Source organism: Bombina bombina, chromosome 5 (assembly GCF_027579735.1).
Source record: "Bombina bombina isolate aBomBom1 chromosome 5, aBomBom1.pri, whole genome shotgun sequence".
NCBI lineage: Eukaryota > Metazoa > Chordata > Amphibia > Anura > Bombinatoridae > Bombina > Bombina bombina.
The window spans coordinates 620339982-620361814 of NC_069503.1; positions in this window are offsets into that span (position 1 = coordinate 620339982).

A 21833-nucleotide genomic window follows, 5' to 3' on the forward strand; every position below is an offset into this window, starting at 1 on the left:
TTGAGACCTGTGGAACCTTCCCCTTGGGAGGTAGTTCCTTGAATTCCAGAAGATAACCTTGGGAGATTATTTCTAGGGCCCAAGGATCCAGAACATCTCTTGCCCAAGCCTGAGCGAAGAGAGAAAGTCTGCCCCCCACCAGATCCGGTCCCGGATCGGGGGCCAACATCTCATGCTGTCTTGGTAGCAGTGGCAGGTTTCTTGGCCTGCTTACCTTTGTTCCAGCCTTGCATTGGCCTCCAGGCTGGCTTGGTTTGAGAAGTATTACCCTCTTGCTTAGAGGATGTAGAACTTGAGGCTGGTCCGTTTCTGCGAAAGGGACGAAAATTAGGTTTATTTTTGGCCTTGAAAGACCTATCCTGAGGAAGGGCGTGGCCCTTTCCCCCAGTGATATCTGAAATAATCTCTTTCAAGTCAGGGCCAAACAGCGTTTTCCCCTTGAAAGGAATGTTAAGCAATTTGTTCTTGGATGACTCATCCGCTGACCAAGACTTTAGCCAAAGCGCTCTGCGCGCCACAATAGCAAACCCTAAATTTTTCGCCGCTAATCTAGCCAATTGCAAGGTAGCGTCTAAAGTAAAAGAGTTAGCCAATTTAAGAGCGTGAATTCTGTCCATAATCTCCTCATAAGAGGTATCTTTATCTAGCGACTTTTCTAGTTCATCGAACCAGAAACACGCTGCTGTAGTGACAGGAACAATGCATGAAATTGGCTGTAGAAGGTAACCTTGCTGAACAAACATCTTTTTAAGCAAACCTTCTAACTTTTTATCCATAGGATCTTTGAAAGCACAACTATCTTCTATAGGGATAGTAGTGCGTTTGTTTAGAGTAGAGACCGCCCCCTCGACCTTAGGGACTGTCTGCCATAAGTCCTTTCTGGGGTCGACTATAGGAAACAATTTCTTAAATATAGGGGGAGGGACAAAAGGTATGCCGGGCCTTTCCCATTCTTTATTTACAATATCCGCCACCCGCTTGGGTATAGGAAAAGCTTCGGGGGGCACCGGGACCTCTAGGAACTTGTCCATCTTACATAATTTCTCTGGGATGACCAAATTGTCACAATCATCCAGAGTAGATAACACCTCCTTAAGCAGAGCGCGGAGATGTTCCAATTTAAATTTGAATGTAATAACGTCAGGTTCAGCTTGTTGAGAAATTTTTCCTGAATCTGAAATTTCTCCCTCAGACAAAACCTCCCTGGCCCCTTCAGACTGGTGTAAGGGCATGTCAGAACCATTATCATCAGCGCCCTCATGCTCTTCAGTATCTAAAACAGAGCAGTCGCGCTTTCGCTGATAAGTGGGCATTTTGGCTAAAATGTTTTTAATAGAATTATCCATTACAGCCGTTAATTGTTGCATAGTAAGAAGAATTGGCGCACTAGATGTACTAGGGGCCTCTTGTGTGGGCAAGACTGGTGTAGACACAGAAGGGGATGATGCAGTACCATGCTTTCTCCCCTCACTTGAGGAATCATCTTGGGCATCATTTTCTCTAAATTGTTTGTCACATGCATCACATCTATTTAAATGAGAAGGAACCTTGGCTTTCTCACATACAGAACATAGTCTATCTGATAGTTCAGACATGTTAAACAGGCATAAACTTGATAACAAAGTACAAAAAACGTTTTAAAATAAAACCGTTACTGTCACTTTAAATTTTAAACTGAACACACTTTATTACTGAATATGCGAAAAAGTATGAAGGAATTGTTCAAAATTCACCAAAATTTCACCACAGTGTCTTAAAGCCTTAAAAGTATTGCACACCAAATTTGAAAGCTTTAACTCTTAAAATAACGGAACCGGAGCCGTTTTTATATTTAACCCCTATACAGTCCCTGGTATCTGCTTTGCTGAGACCCAACCAAGCCCAGAGGGGAATACGATACCAAATGACGCCTTCAGCAAGCTTTTTCTGTGTATCTGAGCTCCTCACACATGCATCTGCATGCCTTGCTTCCCAAAAACAACTGCGCATTAGTGGCGCGAAACTGAGGCTCTGCCTATGAGTAGAGAAGGCCCCCAGTGAAAAAGGTGTCCAATACAGTGCCTGCCGTTTTTTTAACAAAATTCCCAAGATTAAAATAACTCCTCAAAGTAATAAACCATTAAACATGCTTATAAAATAATCGTTTTTGCCCAGAAAAATGTCTACCAGTCTTTAAAGCCCTTGTGAAGCCCTTTATATCTTGTTAATAAAATGGCTTACCGGATCCCATAGGGAAAATGACAGCTTCCAGCATTACCAAGTCTTGTTAGAAATGTGTCATACTTCGAGCAGCAAAAGTCTGCACACTGTTCCCCCCAACTGAAGTTACTTCATCTCAACAGTCCTGTGTGGAAACAGCCATCGATTTTAGTAACGGTTGCTAAAATCATCTTCCTCTTACAAACAGAAATCTTCATCTATTTTCTGTTTCAGAGTAAATAGTACATACCAGCACTATTTTAAAATAAACTCTTGATTGAAGAATAAAACTACATTTAAACACCAAAAAACTCTTAACCATCTCCGCGGAGATGTTGCCTGTGCAACGGCAAAGAGAATGACTGGGGAAGGCGGAGCCTAGGGGGGATCATGTGACCAGCTTTGCTGGGCTCTTTGCCATTTCCTGTTGGGGAAGAGAATATCCCACAAGTTAGGATGACGCCGTGGACCGGACACACCTATGTTGGAGAAAGCTGCTACATACCTCTTTGCAGATTAATCTGCCCGCTGTCCCCTGATCTGAAGTTTACCTCTCCTCAGATGGCCGAGAAACAGCAATATGATCTTAACTACTCCGGCTAAAATCATAGTAAAAACTCTGGTAGATTCTTCTTCAAATTCTACCAGAGAAGGAATAACACACTCCGGTGCTATTAAAAAATAAACTTTTGATTGAAGAAATAAAACTAAATAAAATCACCATAGTCCTCTCACACATCCTATCTAGTCGTTGGGTGCAAGAGAATGACTGGGAGTGACGTAGAGGGGAGGAGCTATATGCAGCTCTGCTGGGTGAATCCTCTTGCACTTCCTGTTGGGGAGGAGTAATATCCCAGAAGTAATGATGACCCGTGGACTGATCACACTTAACAGAAGAAATAACAAACTCTTGATTGAAGGTAAAACTACAGTAAGTCACCACATATCTCTTGATACTTCCTATCTTGTCGAGAGTTGCAAGAGAATGACTGGGGGTGGGCGTTAGGGGAGGAGCTATATAGACAGCTCTGCTGTGGGTGTCCTCTTGCAACTTCCTGTTGGGAAGGAGAATATCCCACAAGTAATGGATGAACCCGTGGACTGGATACACCTTACAAGAGAAATACCCAATTCCGGAATTCCAAAATCCTTCCAATTATTAAAGACAAAAAAAACAAAAAAAAAATTATATAGGATTTATCACTAAAAATAAAGGCGACCTTCATTCATCAGTTAAAATACACAAAAAACAAAAACTGATGAATAGGCACCTTAACTTTATTTCGCCACAGCATCAGTTCTAACCTAAGAACCCACGGCACAACTTTTTTTTCAATGAGATAACGTTAATTTTTTAAACTGATGGATGGTCACCTTTATTTTATGTGATGGTAAATTCTAGCGCTTCATAAACAGTAGGATTTATCATCTATTTAATGCATACCCATATCAATAAAAGAACAACTATAAACACAATGTAAGATCAGATCAGTCGCAACTTTATTAATAGAACAGATATCATAAACACTTTATTAGCATTTTATTAAATAGCCAGGTTTATAGTTCAAACAGGAACGCCAAGGACAATCCCTTTCCACGGGTACACCAAGTTATGAGAACAGCAGTTACACAAACACACGTATTCCAACTGGAAAACACCTGCAAAATAAAAAAATAAAAAAAGTGAGAATACAGAACAAAATTTCAAGTTCCTCCTACAAACCCTAGAGCATAGCATACAGTAGAAATGGTGTACACTTTTCTCCTCAACAGGATCCATTTAATTGGGTTGTAATTCAGGGAACACCTACAATGGGTATCAACGTATTAAAGGGACAGTCTACACCAGAATTATTATTGTTTTAAAAGATAGATAATCCCTTTATTACCCATTCCCCAGTTTTGCATAACCAACAGTTATAATAATATACTTTTAACCTCTGTGATTATCTTGTATCTAAGCCTCTGCAAACTGCCCCTTTTTTCAGTTCTTTTGACAGACTTGCAGTCTAGTGTAAAATTAAAATATAAGCGCTAGAGAAAACAACCCAGCTTAACTATTGAATTCCCCTACAGGAAAAACAAAAAGTGAGAACAAAAGAACAGGTAATAGTTAAGCGCTAAAAGCGAAGGTTGGAAAGGAGATATGTAAATCTATAATTGACAGAGCGGCGGCGTGTAATGCGAATGGAAATCTATTATAAGGAATTATAGAATATAGTGGTTAATATAAATATTATGAGAAAATTATATATACACATATATATATATACACATATACACACATATATATACATATATATACATATATATACATATATATACATATATATACATATATATACATATATATACACATATATACATATATATACACATATATATATATATATATATATATATATATATATATATATATATATATATACACACATACACATACACACTATTCAAATGAAAAAAAGTGAAGGATGCAAATAGGTACAAATATAGATACAATTTATTAAAAGGAAGGTCTAAAACAATGTGTCAAACGATATGCAAAAAATAAATATATATTTAGGCAAACAATATACTAAAACATATGTATCTAAAAGTGTAGGGACGTCTCCCTTATTAGTTACTAATAGTAACACTCATTAAAATGGTAAAAAAGGAAATGGTTGCAGTATATATATTACTTGCGTTTTTTGCAAACAGTGGAGCAATATTTCCTAAGATGTCCAGTATAGCAGCGAGGTAACTGACTAGTATAAGGCCGCGTTGTATGCGGCTAGGCGTTACCAGATGGTATTGAATGCGCCTTGAAGAGCAAGTGGTCTTTTGGGTAAGTTTTTGTCTGAAATTCCTGGTCCTCAAAGGGTTAACCAACTCATTCACAAAATTTTAAATTGACTCAGACACATACAAATTGCTGCATATCAAATAGAACTGACAGCAGTTATTAAGGGATGGCTATTTTAGTATCACAGTTAAAGTGGCGTTAATCAACAAATTCTTATTTAGCCCTAAAGCAACTCCTCCACGAAACAAAAAGTATTTTGGTGCATAACTGGGATTGCTTTATTGAAAAACTAGCATTAACTCACCAGAGTAACTGATTTGTTAGCAGTTATCATTAAAAAGGAACATGAAACCCATATTTTTTCCCTTTTCACGATTCAGATAGGGAATACGATTTTAAATACTCCAATATGCTAATTTCTCTTGGTATCCTTTGCTGAAAACGATACCTAGGTATGCTCAGTAGCTGGGATTTAACTGCTGATTGCTGGCTGCACATATAGTTCTCGTTATTGGCTTACTGTGTGGGAGCTACCAGTTTTGCATTGCTGCTCATTCAATAAAGGATACCAAGATAATGAAGCACAAAATGTATAATATAAAGTCAATTTGAAAGTTAAAGATTTATGTTTTTGCTAAAAAAAAGCCACTTTTAGTCATCTGCATCATCTGTGTTGAGTTCATTCTTTACTGTGATCTTGTGGGATATAAAAAAAAAAATATAACATGGTAAAAAAACAAAACAACTTTAACTGAGAACGGCAATAAAGTGATATCTAAGGCGCATGATCCCTCACTAGTCCTGGGACAAGCATACAGATGCTTACATTTGGTCTATAATAGGATAGGGCTACCAAAGAGAGGTAACATACTGTCATTTTTTTACTGAGATACTAAAAACATAATTTATGCTTACCTGATAAATTTATTTCTCTTGTAGTGTATCCAGTCCACGGATCATCCATTACTTGTGGGATATTCTCCTTCCCAACAGGAAGTTGCAAGAGGATCACCCACAGCAGAGCTGCTATATAGCTCCTCCCCTCACTGCCATATCCAGTCATTCGACCGAAACAAGATGAGAAAGGAGAAACTATAGGGTGCAGTGGTGACTGTAGTTTAATTAAAATTTAGACCTGCCTTAAAAAGGACAGGGCGGGCCGTGGACTGGATACACTACAAGAGAAATACATTTATCAGGTAAGCATAAATTATGTTTTCTCTTGTTAAGTGTATCCAGTCCACGGATCATCCATTACTTGTGGGATACCAATACCAAAGCTTTAGGACACGGATGAAGGGAGGGACAAGGCAGGCACTTAAACGGAAGGCACCACTGCCTGTAGAACCTTTCTCCCAAAAACAGCCTCCGAAGAAGCAAAAGTGTCAAATTTGTAAAATTTTGAAAAGGTGTGAAGCGAAGACCAAGTCGCAGCCTTGCAAATCTGTTCAACAAAGGCCTCATTTTTAAAGGCCCAGGTGGAAGCCACAGCTCTAGTAGAATGAGCTGTAATCCTTTCAGGGGCTGCTGTCCAGCAGTCTCATAGGCTAAGCGTATTATGCTCCGAAGCCAAAAGGAGAGAGAGGTTGCCGAAGCTTTTTGACCTCTCCTCTGTCCAGAGTAAACGACAAACAGGGCAGATGTTTGACAAAAATCTTTAGTAGCCTGTAAGTAAAACTTCAAGGCACGGACTACGTCCAGATTATGCAAAAGACGTTCCTTCTTTGAAGAAGGATTAGAACACAATGATGGAACAACAATCTCTTGATTGATATTCCTGTTAGAAACCACCTTAGATAAAAACCTAGGTTTGGTACGCAGAACTACCTTGTCTGAATGAAAAATCAGATAAGGAGAATCACAATGTAAGGCAGATAACTCAGAGACTCTTCAAGCCGAGGAAATAGCCATCAAAAACAGAACTTTCCAAGATAAAAGTTTGATATCAATGGAATGAAGGGGTTCAAACGGAACTCCCTGAAGAACTTTAAGAACCAAGTTTAAGCTCCACGGGGGAGCAACAGTTTTAAACACAGGCTTAATCCTAACCAAAGCCTGACAAAATGCCTGGACGTCTGGAACTTCTGCCAGACGCGTGTGCAAAAGAATAGACAGAGCAGAGATCTGTCCTTTTAAAGAACTAGCTGATAAGCCTTTGTCCAAACCCTCTTGGAGAAAGGACAATATCCTAGGAATCCTAACCTTACTCCATGAGTAACTCTTGGATTCACACCAATAAAGATATTTACGCCATATCTTATGGTAGATTTTCCTGGTGACAGGCTTCCGAGCCTGTATTAAGGTATCAATGACTGACTCGGAGAAGCCACGCCTTGATAGAATCAAGCGTTCAATCTACATAAAGTCAGTCTCAGAGAAATTAGATTTGGATGATTGAAAGGACCTTGTATTAGAAGGTCCTGCCTCAGAGGCAGAGTCCATGGTGGAAGAGATGACATGTCCACTAGGTCTGCATACCAGGTCCTGCGTGGCCACGCAGGCGCTATCAGAATCACCGATGCCCTCTCCTGTTTGATTTTGGCAATCAGTCGAGGGAGCAGAGGAAACAGTGGAAACACATAGGCCAGGTTGAAGAACCAAGGAGCTGTTAGAGCATCTATCAGCGTTGCTCCCAGGTCCCTGGACCTGGATCCGTAACAAGGAAGCTTGGCGTTCTGGCGAGACGCCATGAGATCCAGTTCTGGTTTGCCCCAACGATGGAACAGTTGAGCAAACACCTCCGGATGGAGTTCCCACTCCCCCGGATGAAAAGTCTGACGACTTAGAAAATCCGCCTCCCAGTTCTCTACGCCTGGGATGTGGATCGCTGACAGGTGGCAAGAGTGAGACTCTGCCCAGCGAATTATCTTTGAGACTTCTAACATCGCTAGGGAACTCCTGGTTCCCCCTTGATGGTTGATGGTTGATGTAAGCCACAGTCGTGATGTTGTCCGACTGAAATCTGATGAACCTCAGTATTGCCAACTGAGGCCAAGCTAGAAGAGCATTGAATATTGCTCTTAACTCCAGAATATTTATTGGGAGGAGTTTCTCCTCCTGAGTCCACGATCCCTGAGCCTTCAGGGAGTTCCAGACTGCGCCCCAACCTAGAAGGCTCGCATCTGTTGTTACAATCGTCCAATCTGGCCTGCGAAAGGTCATACCCTTGGACAGATGGACCCGAGAAAGCCACCAGAGAAGAGAATCTCTGGTCTCTTGATCCAGATTTAGTAGAGGGGACAAATCTGAGTAATCCCCATTCCACTGACTTAGCATGCATAATTGCAGCGGTCTGAGATGCAGGCACGCAAATGGCACTATGTCCATTGCCGCTACCATTAAGCCGATTACTTCCATGCACTGAGCCACTGACGGGCGTGGAATGGAATGAAGGACATGGCAAGCATTTAGAAGTTTTGATAACCTGGACTCCGTCAGGTAAATTTTCATCTCTACAGAATTTATAACAGTCCCTAGGAAGGAGACTCTTGTGAGTGGTGATAGAGGACTCTTTTCCACGTTCACTTTCCACCCATGCGACCTCAGAAATGTTAGAACTATCTCTGTATGAGACTTGGCAATTTGAAAGCTTGACGCCTGTATCAGGATGTCGTCTAGATACGGAGCCACCGCTATGCCTCGCGGTCTTAGAACCGCCAGAAGTGAGCCCAGAACCTTTGTAAAAATTCTCGGGCAGTGGCCAACCCGAAGGGAAGAGCTACAAATTGGTAATGCCTGTCTAGAAAGGCAAACCTTAGGAACCGATGATGATCTTTGTGAATCGGTATGTGAAGGTAGGCATCCTTTAAGTCCACTGTGGTCATGTACTGACCCTCTTGGATCATGGGTAGGATGGTCCAAATAGTTTCCATTTTGAATGATGGAACTCTGAGGAATTTGTTTAAGATCTTTAGATCCAAGATTGGTCTGAAGGTTCCCTCTTTCTTGGGAACCACAAACAGATTTGAATAAAATCCCTGTCCCTGTTCCGTCCGCGGAACTGGATGGATCACTCCCATTACTAGGAGGTCTTGCACACAGCTTAGGAATGCCTCTTTATTTGGTTTGCTGATAACCTTGAAAGATGAAATCTCCCTTGTGGAGGAGAAGCTTTGAAGTCCAGAAGATATCCCTGAGATATGATCTCCAACGCCCAGGGATCCTGAACATCTCTTGCCCACGCCTGGGCAAAGAGAGAAAGTCTGCCCCCCACTAGATCCGTTTCCGGATAGGGGGCCGTTCCTTCATGCTGTCTTGGGGGCAGCAGCAGGCTTTCTGGCCTGCATGCCCTTGTTCCAGGACTGGTTAGGTTTCCAGGCCTGTCTGGAATGAGCAACAGTTCCCTCTTGTTTTGAAGCGGAGGAAGTTGATGCTGCTCCTGCCTTGAAATTTCGAAAGGCACGAAAATAAGACTGTTTGGCCTTTGATTTGGCCCTGTCCTGAGGAAGGGTATGACCCTTGCCTCCAGTAATGTCAGCAATAATTTCCTTCAAGCCAGGCCTGAATAAGGTCTGCCCCTTGAAAGGAATGTTGAGTAATTTAGACTTTGAAGTCACGTCAGCTGACCAGGATTTAAGCCATAGCGCCCTACACGCCTGGATGGCGAATCCGGAATTCTTAGCCGTTAGTTTAGTCAAATGAACAATGGCATCAGAAACAAATGAGTTAAGCGTTCTAAGCTTGTCAATAATTTCATTCAATGGAGCTGTCTGGATGGTCTCTTCCAGGGCCTCAAACCAGAATGCCGCCGCAGCAGTGACAGGCACAATGCATGCAAGGGGCTGTAAAATAAAACCTTGTTGAATAAACATTTTCTTAAGGTAACCCTCCAATTTTTTATCCATTGGATCTGAAAAAGCACAACTGTCCTCAAACGGGATAGTGGTACGCTTTGCTAAAGTAGAAACTGCTCCCTCCACCTTAGGGACCGTCTGCCATAATTCCCGTGTAGTGGCGTCTATTGGAAACATTTTTCTAAATATAGGAGGTGGGGAAAAGGGCACACCGGGTCTATCCCACTCCTTGCTAATAATTTCTGTAAGCCTTTTAGGTATAGGAAAAACGTCAGTACACACCGGCACCGCATAGTATCTATCCAGCCTACACAATTTCTCTGGTACTGCAACTGTGTTACAGTCATTCAGAGCAGCTAATACCTCCCCAAGCAATACACGGAGGTTCTCAAGCTTAAATTTAAAATGAGAAATCTCTGAATCAGGTTTCCCCGAGTCAGAGATGTCACCCACAGACTGAAGCTCTCCGTCCTCATATTCTGCATATTGTGACGCAGTATCAGACATGGCTCTAACAGCATTTGCGCGCTCTGTATCTCTCCTAACCCAGAGCTATCGCGCTTGCCTCTAAATTCAGGCAATCTAGATAATACCTCTGACAGGGTATTTTTCATGATTGCAGCCATGTCCTGCAAGGTAATCGCTATGGGCGTCCCTGATGTAATTGGCGCCATATTAGCGTGCGTCCCCTGAGTGGGAGGCGAAGGGTCTGACACGTGGGCATAACTTCCCCCTCGACAGAACCCTCTGGTGATAATTCTTTTATAGATAAAGAATAATCTTTACTGTTTAAGGTGAAATCAATACATTTAGTACACATTCTCCTATGGGGCTCCACCATGGCTTTCAAACATAATGAACAAGTAGGTTCCTCTGTGTCAGACATGTTTAAACAGACTAGCAATGAGACTAGCAAGCTTGGAAAACACTTTAAAACAAGTTTACAAGCAATATTAAAAACTTTACTGCGCCTTTAAGAAACACAAATTTTCCCAAATTTTGAAATAACAGTGAAAAAATGCAGTTACACTAACGAAATTTTTACAGTGTATGTAATAAGTTAGCAGAGCATTGCACCCACTTGCAAATGGATGATTAACCCCTTAATACCAAAAACGGAATAACAAATGACAAACGTTTTTTAAACAGTCACAACAACTGCCACAGCTCTACTGTGGCTTTTTACCTCCCTCAATACGACTTTTGAAGCCTTTTGAGCCCTTCAGAGAAGTCCTGGATCATGCAGGAAGAAGCTGGATGTCTGTGTCTAATTTTTGCTGTGCAAAAAAAACGCTAAAACAGGCCCCTCCCACTCATATTACAACAGTGGGAAGCCTCAGGGAACTGTTTCTAGGCAAAATTCAAGCCAGCCATGTGGAAAAAACATAATTTATGCTTACATGATAAATTTATTTCTCTTGTGTGTTCAGTCCACAGGTCATCCATTACTTATGGGATATATTCTCCTTCCCAACAGGAAGTTGCAAGAGGATCACCCAAGCAGAGCTGCTATATAGCTCCTCCCCTCACATGTCATATCCAGTCATTCGACCGAAACAAGACGAGAAAGGAGAAACTATAGGGTGCAGTTGTGACTGGAGTTATAATTTAAAATTTAGAACCTGCCTCAAAAAAGACAGGGCGGGCCGTGGACTGAACACTACAAGAGAAATAAATTGATCAGGTAAGCATAAATTATGTTTTCTCTTGTTAAGTGTGTTCAGTCCACGGGTCATCCATTACTTATGGGATACCAATACCAAAGCTAAAGTACACGGATGATGGGAGGGACAAGGCAGGAACATTAAACAGAAGGAACCACTGCCTGAAGAACCTTTCTCCCAAAAACAGCCTCCGAAGAAGCAAAAGTGTCAAATTTGTAAAATTTGGAAAAAGTATGAAGTGAAGACCAAGTTGCAGCCTTGCAAATCTGTTCAACAGAGGCCTCATTCTTAAAGGCCCAGGTGGAAGCCACAGCTCTAGTGGAATGAGCTGTAATTCTTTCAGGAGGCTGCTGTCCAGCAGTCTCATAGGCTAAACGTATTATGCTACGAAGCCAAAAAGAGAGAGAGATAGCCGAAGCCTTTTGACCTCTCCTCTGTCCAGAGTAAACGACAAACAGAGAAGAAGTTTGCCGAAAATCTTTAGTTGCCTGTAAGTAGAACTTCAGGGCACGGACCACGTCTAGATTATGCAAAAGACGTTCCTTCTTTGAAGAAGGATTAGGACATAATGATGGAACAACAATCTCTTGATTGATATTCCTGTTAGAAACAACCTTAGGTAAAAACCCAGGTTTAGTATGCAGGACTACCTTGTCTGAATGAAAAATCAGATAAGGAGAATCACAATGTAAGGCAGATAACTCAGAGACTCTTTGAGCCGAGGAAATAGCCATCAAAAACAGAACTTTCCAAGATAAAAGCTTAATATCAATGGAATGAAGGTGTTCAAACGGAACACCCTGAAGAACTTTAAGAACCAAGTTTAAGCTCCACGGAGGAGCAACAGCTTTAAACACAGGCTTAATCCTAGCCAAAGCCTGACAAAAAGCCTGGACGTCTGGATTCTCTGCCAGACGCTTGTGTAAAAGAATAGACAGAGCAGAAATCTGTCCCTTTAGCGAACTAGCGGATAAACCCTTTTCTAAACCCTCTTGTAGAACAGACAATATCCTAGGAATCCTAACCTTACTCCATGAGTAACTCTTGGATTCACACCAATATAAATATTTACGCCATATCTTATGGTAAATTTTTCTGGTCACAGGTTTCCGAGCCTGTATTAATGTATCAATAACCGACTCCGAGAAACCACGCTTCGATAGAATCAAGCGTTCAATCTCCATGCAGTCAGCCTCAGAGAAATTAGGTTTGGATGGTTGAAAGGACCCTGAATTAGAAGGTCCTGCCTCAGAGGCAGAGACCATGGTGGACAGGACGACATGTCCACTAGGTCTGCATAACAGGTCCTGCGTGGCCACGCAGGCGCTATCAGAATCACCGATGCTCTCTCCTGTTTGATCTTGGCAATCAGTCGAGGCAGTAACGGAAAAGGTGGAAACACATAAGCCATGTTGAAAACCCAAGGGGCTGCTAGTGCATCTATCAACACCGCTCCCGGGTCCCTGGACCTGGATCCGTAGCACGGAAGCTTGGCGTTCTGGCGAGATGCCATGAGATCCAGTTCCGTTTTGCCCCAACGAAGAATCAGTTGAGCAAATATCTCCGGATGAAGTTCCCACTCCCCCGGATGAAAAGTCTGGCGACTTAGAAAGTCCGCCTCCCAGTTCTCCACGCCTGGGATGTAGATCGCTGACAGGTGGCAAGAGTGAGACTCTGCCCAGCGAATTATCTTTGAGACTTCCAACATCGCTAGGGAACTCCTGGTTCCTCCTTGATGATTGATTTAAGCTACAGTCGTGATGTTGTCTGACTGAAACCTGATGAACCTCAGTGTTGCTAACTGAGGCCAAGCTAGAAGAGCATTGAATATTGCTCTTAATTCCAGAATGTTTATTGGGAGGAGTTTCTCCTCCTGAGTCCACGATCCCTGAGCCTTTAGGGAGTTCCAGACTGCGCCCCAGCCTAGTAGGCTGGCATCTGTTGTTACAATCGTCCAATCTGGTCTGCGAAAGGTCATTCCTTTGGACAGATGAACCCGAGACAACCACCAGAGAAGAGAATCCCTGGTCTCCTGGTCCAGATACAGTAAAGGGGACAGATCTGAGTAATCCCCATTCCACTGTCTGAGATGCAGGCGCGCAAATGGCACTATGTCCATTGCCGCGACCATTAAGCCGATTACTCCCATGCACTGAGCTACTGATGGGCTTGGAATGGAATGAAGGACACGGCAAGCATTTAGAATTTTTGATAACCTGGACTCCGTCAGGTAAAACTTCATCTCTACAGAATCTATAAGAGTCCCTAGGAAAGGAACCCTTGTGAGTGGAAACAGAGAACTCTTTTCCATGTTCAATTTCCACCCATGCGACCTCAGAAATGCTAGAACTATCTCTGTATGAGACTTTGCATTTTGAAAACTTGACGCTTGTATCAGAATGTCGTCTAGGTACGGAGCCACCGCTATGCCTCGCGGTCTTAGTACCGCCAGAAGCGAGCCGAGAACCTTTGTAAAAATTCTCGGGGCCGTAGCTAACCCGAAGGGAAGAGCTACAAACTGGTAATGCCTGTCTAGAAAAGCAAACCTTAGGTACCGATAATGATCTTTGTGAATCGGTATGTGAAGGTAGGCATCCTTTAAGTCCACTGTGGTCATATACTGACCCTCTTGGATCATGGGTAGGATGGTTCGAATGGTTTCCATCTTGAACGATGGAACCCTTAGGAATTTGTTTAAGATTTTTAGGTCTAAGATTGGCCTGAAGGTTCCCTCTTTTTTGGGAACCACAAACAGATTTGAGTAAAAACCTTGCCCTTGTTCCGTTTGCGGAACTGGGTGGATCACTCCCATCACTAAGAGGTCTTGTACACATTGTAGAAATGCCTCTTTCTTTACTAGGTTTGTTGATAACCTTGACAGATGAAACCTCCCTTGTGGAGAAGTTTTGAAGTCCAGAAGGTATCCCTGAGATATAATCTCCAACGTCCAGGGATCCTGGACATCTCTTGCCCAAGCCTGGGCGAAGAGAGAAAGTCTGCCCCCCACTAGATCAGTCTCCGGAAAGGGGGCCCTGTCTTCATGCTGTCTTAGGGGCGGAAGTAGGCTTTCTGGCCTGCTTGCCCTTGTTCCATGACTGGTTGCCTTTCCAACCCTGTCTGTAACGAGCAGTAGTTCCATCCTGTTATGGAGCGGAGGAAGTTGATGCTGCTCCTGCCTTGAAATTACGAAAGGCACGAAAATTAGACTGTTTTGCCTTTGATTTGGCCCTGTCCTGAGGAAGGGTGTGGCCCTTACCTCCAGTAATGTCAGCAATAATTTCCTTCAAGCCGGGCCCGATTAAGGTCTGCCCTTTGAAAGGAATATTCAGTAGTTTAGATTTAGAAGTTACATCTGCTGACCAGGATTTAAGCCATATCGCTCTGCGCGCCTGGATGGCGAATCCGGAATTCTTAGCCGTAAGTTTGGTTAAATGCACTACGGCATCCGAAACAAACGCATTAGCTAGCTTAAGCGTTCTAAGCCTGCTCAAAGTCTCATCCAATGGTGCTGTGCGAATCGCCTCTTCCAGAGACTCAAACCAGAATGCCGCTGCAGCAGTGACAGGCGCAATGCATGCAAGGGGCTGTATTATAAAACCTTGTTGAACAAACATTTTTTTAAGGTAACCCTCTAATTTTTTATCCATTGGATCTGAGAAGGCACAACTATCCTCCACCGGGATAGTGGTACGCTTGGCTAAAGTAGAAACTGCTCCCTCCACCTTAGGGACCGTCTGCCATAAGTCTCGTGTGGCGGCGTTTATAGGGAACATTTTTCTAAATATCGGAGGAGGGGAAAAGGGCACACCAGGTCTATCCCACTCCTTGCTAATAATCTCTGTAAGCCTTTTCGGTATAGGAAAAACTTCAGTACACACCGGTACCGCATAGTATTTATCCAGCCTACATAATTTCTCTGGGATTGCCACCGTGTCACAATCATTCAGAGCCGCTAACACCTCCCCTAGCAACACGCTGAGGTTCTCAAGCTTAAATTTAAAATTTGAAATTTCTGAATCCGGTCTCCCCGAATCAGAACCGTCACCCACAGAATGAAGCTCTCCGTCCTCATGTTCTGCAAATTGTGACACAGTATCAGACATGGCTCTCGTGTCATCGGCGCGCTCTGTCCTTAACCCAGAGCTATCGCGCTTGCCTCTTAACTCGGGCAGATTAGATAATACTTCTTTCATAACATTAGCCATATCATGTAAAGTGATTTGTAAGGGCCTTGATGTACTTGGCGCCACAATCTCACGCACCTCCTGAGCGGGAGGCGAAGGTACTGACACGTGAGGAGAGTTAGACGGCATAACTTCCCCCTCGTTGTCTGGTGATAATTTCTTTACCGGTAAAGACTGACTTTTATTTAAAGTAACATCAATACAATTGGTACACATATTTCTATTGGGCTCCACATCGGCTTTTAAACATAATGAACAAGCAGATTCCTCTGTATCAGACATGTTTAAACAGACTAGCAATGAAGCTAGCAAGCTTGGAAATTACTTTCAATAAGTTTACAAGCAATATAAAAAACGCTGTAGCGCTTTTAAAAACACAGTTGCATAACAATGAACTAATTCAGTTATAGCATACAATTTTTAACAGTAAATGTATTAAATTAGCAGAGGATTGCACCCATTAGCAAAAGGATGATTAACCCCTCAATAACCAAAAACGGATAATCAATTTAAGATTTAACGCTTTTATCACAGTCAAACACACTGTCACAGGTCTGCTGTGACTGATTACCTCCCTCAAAAACGAATTTTGAAGACCCCTGAGCTCTCTAGAGACGTCCTGGATCAAGGAGGAAGAAGCAGGAAGACTGTGCTAGAATTTTAACTGCGCAACAAGGCGCTAAAAAAAGGCCCCTCCCACTCATATTACAACAGTGGGAGACCTGATATAACGGTTTCTATGCAGAAATATACGTTAGCCATATGGAAAAAAATCATGCCCAAAAAGATTTATCACCAAAGTACCTCACAAAACGAATAACATGCCAGTAAACGTTTTAAAAACAAACTTTTTCAATGTCATGCAAAGTTATCACTAAGCCTGCTACCAGTCGCTTCTACTGCAGTTAAGGCTTATGCATTATTTCAGTATTAACAGTATTTTCTCAGTCAAATTCTAGTCCCTAGAAAATAACTCAACTGCGCATACATTTATCAGCCTGATACCAGTCGCTACTACTGCATTTAAGGCTGTACTTACATCATATGGGTAACAGCAGTGTTTTCTTAGTCAATTCCATTCCCAGAAAATATTGTACTGCACATACCTCATTTGCGGGGGACCCCGCATGCTATTCCCATTTTCTGAAGTTACCCTACTCCTCAGAATGTCGAGAACAGCCAGTGGATCTTAGTTACATCTGCTAAGATCATAGAAAACGCAGGCAGATTCTTCTTCCAAATACTGCCTGAGATAAAAAAAAACAGCACACTCCGGTGCCATTTAAAATAACAAACTTTTGATTGAAGAATAATTAAGTAAAAAACTCCAACTCCTCTCGCGACCTCCTTCTTTGTTGAGGGTTGCAAGAGAATGACTGGATATGACATGTGAGGGGAGGAGCTATATAGCAGCTCTGCTTGGGTGATCCTCTTGCAACTTCCTGTTGGGAAGGAGAATATATCCCATAAGTAATGGATGACCCGTGGACTGAACACACTTAACAAGAGAAAACTAGGCCCCAATAAGTTTTATCACCAAACATATGTAAAAAAAACGATTAACCCCTTAAGGACCAGCGACGTACCCTGTATGTCGCTGGCCTTTTTTTGGGACTTGATTATTTTATAGCGCGGTCTTGTCACCAGCGTTGAGACTGCTCTATTCTACAAAACCTGCTGGAGGGAGGGAATTAATAGCGTGTTCTTGCTAGATTTGTGCTATTATGTCCTGAAAAAACCCTTAACGACCAGTGACATACAGGGTACATTGTGGTCATTAAGGGGTTAAACATGCCAGCAAACCTTTTAAAATACACTTTTATAAGAGTATGTATCTCTATTAATAAGCCTGATACCAGTCGCTATCACTGCATTTAAGGCTTTACTTACATTACTTTGGTATCAGCAGCATTTTCTAGCAAATTCCATCCCTAGAAAAATATTTTAACTGCACATACCTTATTACAGGAAAACCTGCACGCTATTCCCCCTCTGAAGTTACCTCACTCCTCAGAATATGTGAGAACAGCAAAGGATCTTAGTTACTTCTGCTAAGATCATAGAAAACGCAGGCAGATTCTTCTTCTAAATACTGCCTGAGATAAACAGTACACTCCGGTACCATTTAAAAATAAACTTTTGATTGAAGAAATAAACTAAGTATAAAACACCACAGTCCTCTTATGAACTCCATCTTAGTTGAGTTGCAAGAGAATGATTGGATATGGCAGTGAGGGGAGGAGCTATATAGAAGCTCTGCTGTGGGTGTCCTCTTGCAACTTCCTGTTGGGAAGGAGAATATCCCACAAGTAATGGATGATCCGTGGACTGGATACACTTAACAAGAGAAATAATATATTTTCTTGTCAGCCTTTTACAGATATGCTGCATCACTTTTAAATGATTCAGCATTTGGATATTACTTCTCTTTAAATGTACAACTCCTTAAGATCTGAAACCGTTCTAATACAGAATTAAAGGAACACTCAAGTCAAAATAAACTTAAAATTCCATGCTCTTTCTGAATCATAAGACATCACATTTTGCAGTCTTTTTATATTCACACTTTCTGGGCAACAAGCCCCTACTGACCACGTGCAGAAGTTCACAGGGTATACGTAAACTAGTCTGATTGTCTGATGTCTGTCACATGATACAAGAGGCCAGAAAATGGGAGAAAAAAATATATCTGAATTTCAAATAAGCAGTAGATTTTGATTCCTTTTCTTTCAGAGTAAGTGCGATTGCATTGTCTTTTTATTATGTACTCGTTAATTATGTAATTCTACTGCATTAAGTGGTCCTTTAAGCAACATTGCCAACATCTAAAAGTTTAGATAAAGATTTCACGGTGAAATGTATTACTAAGAAAATGTCCAGAACTGCGCAAGAAAGGTCAGATGCAGACACCATTATTGTATTTATAATAACCCTCTCCTGCATAAATAAGCAGTAGGCTTTTTATTAATTTATGTATACAGCACAGTCTTACTTTCATTGTGATATTCCAGCATTTCTATAGATTTAATACACCACTAACAGTGTACTTTACAGTCCATGAAAACTGAAATACCAGAGTTGCTAGATTAAAGCGGATTTTGAAGAAAAAACAAAACACAACCCACACTCTTCTTTCTGTAGAAAAACCTGCAGCTTTAAAAGCTAACTTTATTCTTTAAGCTTATTTTGAAAGAAAAAAAAAAAAAGAAAAAAGTACAAATTTAGAGGGTGTTTGAGTGTAAATATAAAAAGTAAATGTATGCTTACCTGATAAATGTATTTCTTCTACGATATGACGAGTCCACGGATTTCATCCTTACTTGTGGGATTTATGCTCCTGCTAACAGGAAGTGGCAAAGAGCACCACAGCAGAGCTGTATATATAGCTCATCCCTTCCTTCCACCTCCAGTCATTCGACCGAAGTTAGGAAGAGAAAGGAAAAGCCAAAAGTGCAGAGGTGACTGAAGTGGACTCGTCATATTGTAGAAGAAATAAATTTATCAGGTAAGCATAAATTTCCTTCTCTTCGACAAGATATGACGAGTCCACGGATTTCATCCTTACTTGTGGGATACAATACCAAAGCTATAGGACAAGGATGAAAGAAAGGGACAAGACAGGAACCTAAACGGAAGGCACCACTGCTTGAAGAACCTTTCTCCCAAAACCATCCTCAGAAGAAGCAAAAGTATCAAATTTGGAAAAAGCGTGAAGAGACGACCAAGTTGCAGCCTTGCAAATCTGTTCAACAGAAGCATCGTTTTTAAATGCCCATGAGGAAGCCACAGCTCTAGTAGAATGAGCCGTAATTCTTTCAGGAGGCTGCTGTCCAGCAGTCTCATACGCCAGACAGATGATACTCTTCAGCCAAAAAGAAAGAGGTATCCGTAGCTTTCTGACCCCTACGCTTTCCAGAATAAATAATGAATAATGAAGATGATTGACGGAAATCCTTAGTTGTCTGCAAGTAAAACTTCAAGCCATGGACCACGTCCAGGTTATGTAACATACGCTCCTTCTTAGAAGAAGGGTTAGGACATAATGAAGGAACAACGATTTCCTGACTAATATTCCTATTAGAAACAACCTTAGGAAGGAAACCAGGTTTGGTACGTAAAACCACCTTATCAGAATGGAAGATAAGATAAGGCGAATCACATTGTAACGCTGAAAGCTCAGAAAATCTACGAGCAGAAGAAATAGCAACCAAAAACAAAACTTTCCAAGATAACAACTTAATATCTATGGAATGCATGGGTTCAAACAGAACCCCTTGAAGAACACTAAGAACTAAATTCAAACTCCAGGGTGGAGCAATTGGTCTAAACATAGGCTTAATTCTGGTTAGAGCCTGACAAAAAAACTGAACATCTGCCAAACGTTTATGTAGCAAAATTGACAAATCAGAAATTTGTCGCTTTAAAGAACTCGCCGATAACCCCTTCTCCAAACCTTCTTGGAGAAAAGACAGAATCCTGACTTTACTCCATGAGTAGCCCTTGGATTCACACCAAAAAAGATATTTACGCCATATCTTATGATAGATCTTTCTAGCGACAGGCTTACGTGTATGACCGAATCAGAGAATCCCCGCTTAGATAAAATTCAATCTCCAAGCAGTCAGCTGCAGAGAAATTAGATTTGGATGTTGGAAAGAACCTTGAATGAGAAGGTCCTGTCTCACTGGAAGTTTCCATGGAGGCAGAGAGGACATGTCCACAAGATATGCATACCAAATCCTGCGTGGCCACGCAGGCGCGATTACAATTACTGAACCTCTCCCCTGTTTGATCCGAGCAATCACCCGGGGAAGGAGAGGAAACTGTGGAAACACATAAGCTAGGTTGAACGACCAAGGCACTGCCAAGGCATCAGTTCGGCCTGAGGGTCCCTCGACCTGGATCCATATCTTGGGAGCTTGGCATTCTGTCGAGATGCCATTAGATCCAACTCTGGTCTGCCCCATCTGAAAATCAGTGAGGCAAATACCTCCGGATTGAGTTCCCACTCCGCCGGATGAAAAGCCTGTCGGCTTATAAAATCCTCTTCCCAGTTGTCCATTCCTGGGATGTAGATTGCAGACAGATAACAAGAGTGGGCCTCCGCCCACCGAATTATCTTGGATACTTCTGTCATCGCTAAGGAACTCCTCGTTCCATCCCGATGATTGATGTAAGCCACAGTCGTAATGTTGTCCGACAGGAATCTGATGAATTTGGCCGAAGCCAACTGAGGCCACGCCTGAAGCGCATTGAATATTGCTCTCAGTTCCAGAATATTGATTGGAAGTAGAGACTCCACCTGAGTCTATACACCCTGAGCCTTCAGGGAATTCCAGACTGCACCCCAGCCTAGAATATTGGCGTCCGTCGTCACTATCCCCCACGAGGGTCTGCGGAAACACGTCCCTTGGGACAGATGATCCGGCGACAACCACCAAAGAAGAGCGTCTCTGGTCTCCTGGTCCAGATTTATCTGAGGAGATACATTTGCATAATCCCCATTTCACTGTCCGAGCATGCACAGTTGCAGTGGTCTGAGATGAAATCGAGCAAACGGAATGATGTCCATTGCCGCTACCATCAATCCAATTACCTCCATGCACTGAGCCACTGATAGCCGAGGATTGGACTGAAGGGCCCGGCATGTATTTATAATCTTTGACTTTCTGACCTCTGTCTGATAAATTCTATAGACATGAAGATTTTTCTGAGTTCCCAAGAAGAGAACCTTTGTCTGTGGAATTAGTGAACTTTTTTCTAGATTCACCTTCCATCCGTGAGTACTCAGAAATGCCAACACTGTGTCTGTATGAGATCTTGTGAGATGATCAGTCGACGCCTGAATCAAAATATCGTCCAGATAAGGTGCTACTGCTATTCCCCGCACCCTGAGAACCTCCAGAAGGGACCCTAGAACCTTTTTGCTGTGGCTAACCCGAAGGGAAGAGCCACGAACTGAAAATGTTTGTCCAGGAAGGCAAACCTTAGGTACTGATGATGATCCTTGTGGATAGGAATATGATAGTATGCATCCTTCAAGTCCACGGTAGTCATATATTGACCATCCTGAATCATTGGTAAAATTGAGCGAATGGTCTCCATCTTGAAGGATGGGACACTGAGAAATCTGTTTAGTAATACCCCCGCCCCTGCTCTAGTCTTGGAACAGGACAAATCACTCCCATAGTAGAGAGGTCTTCTACAC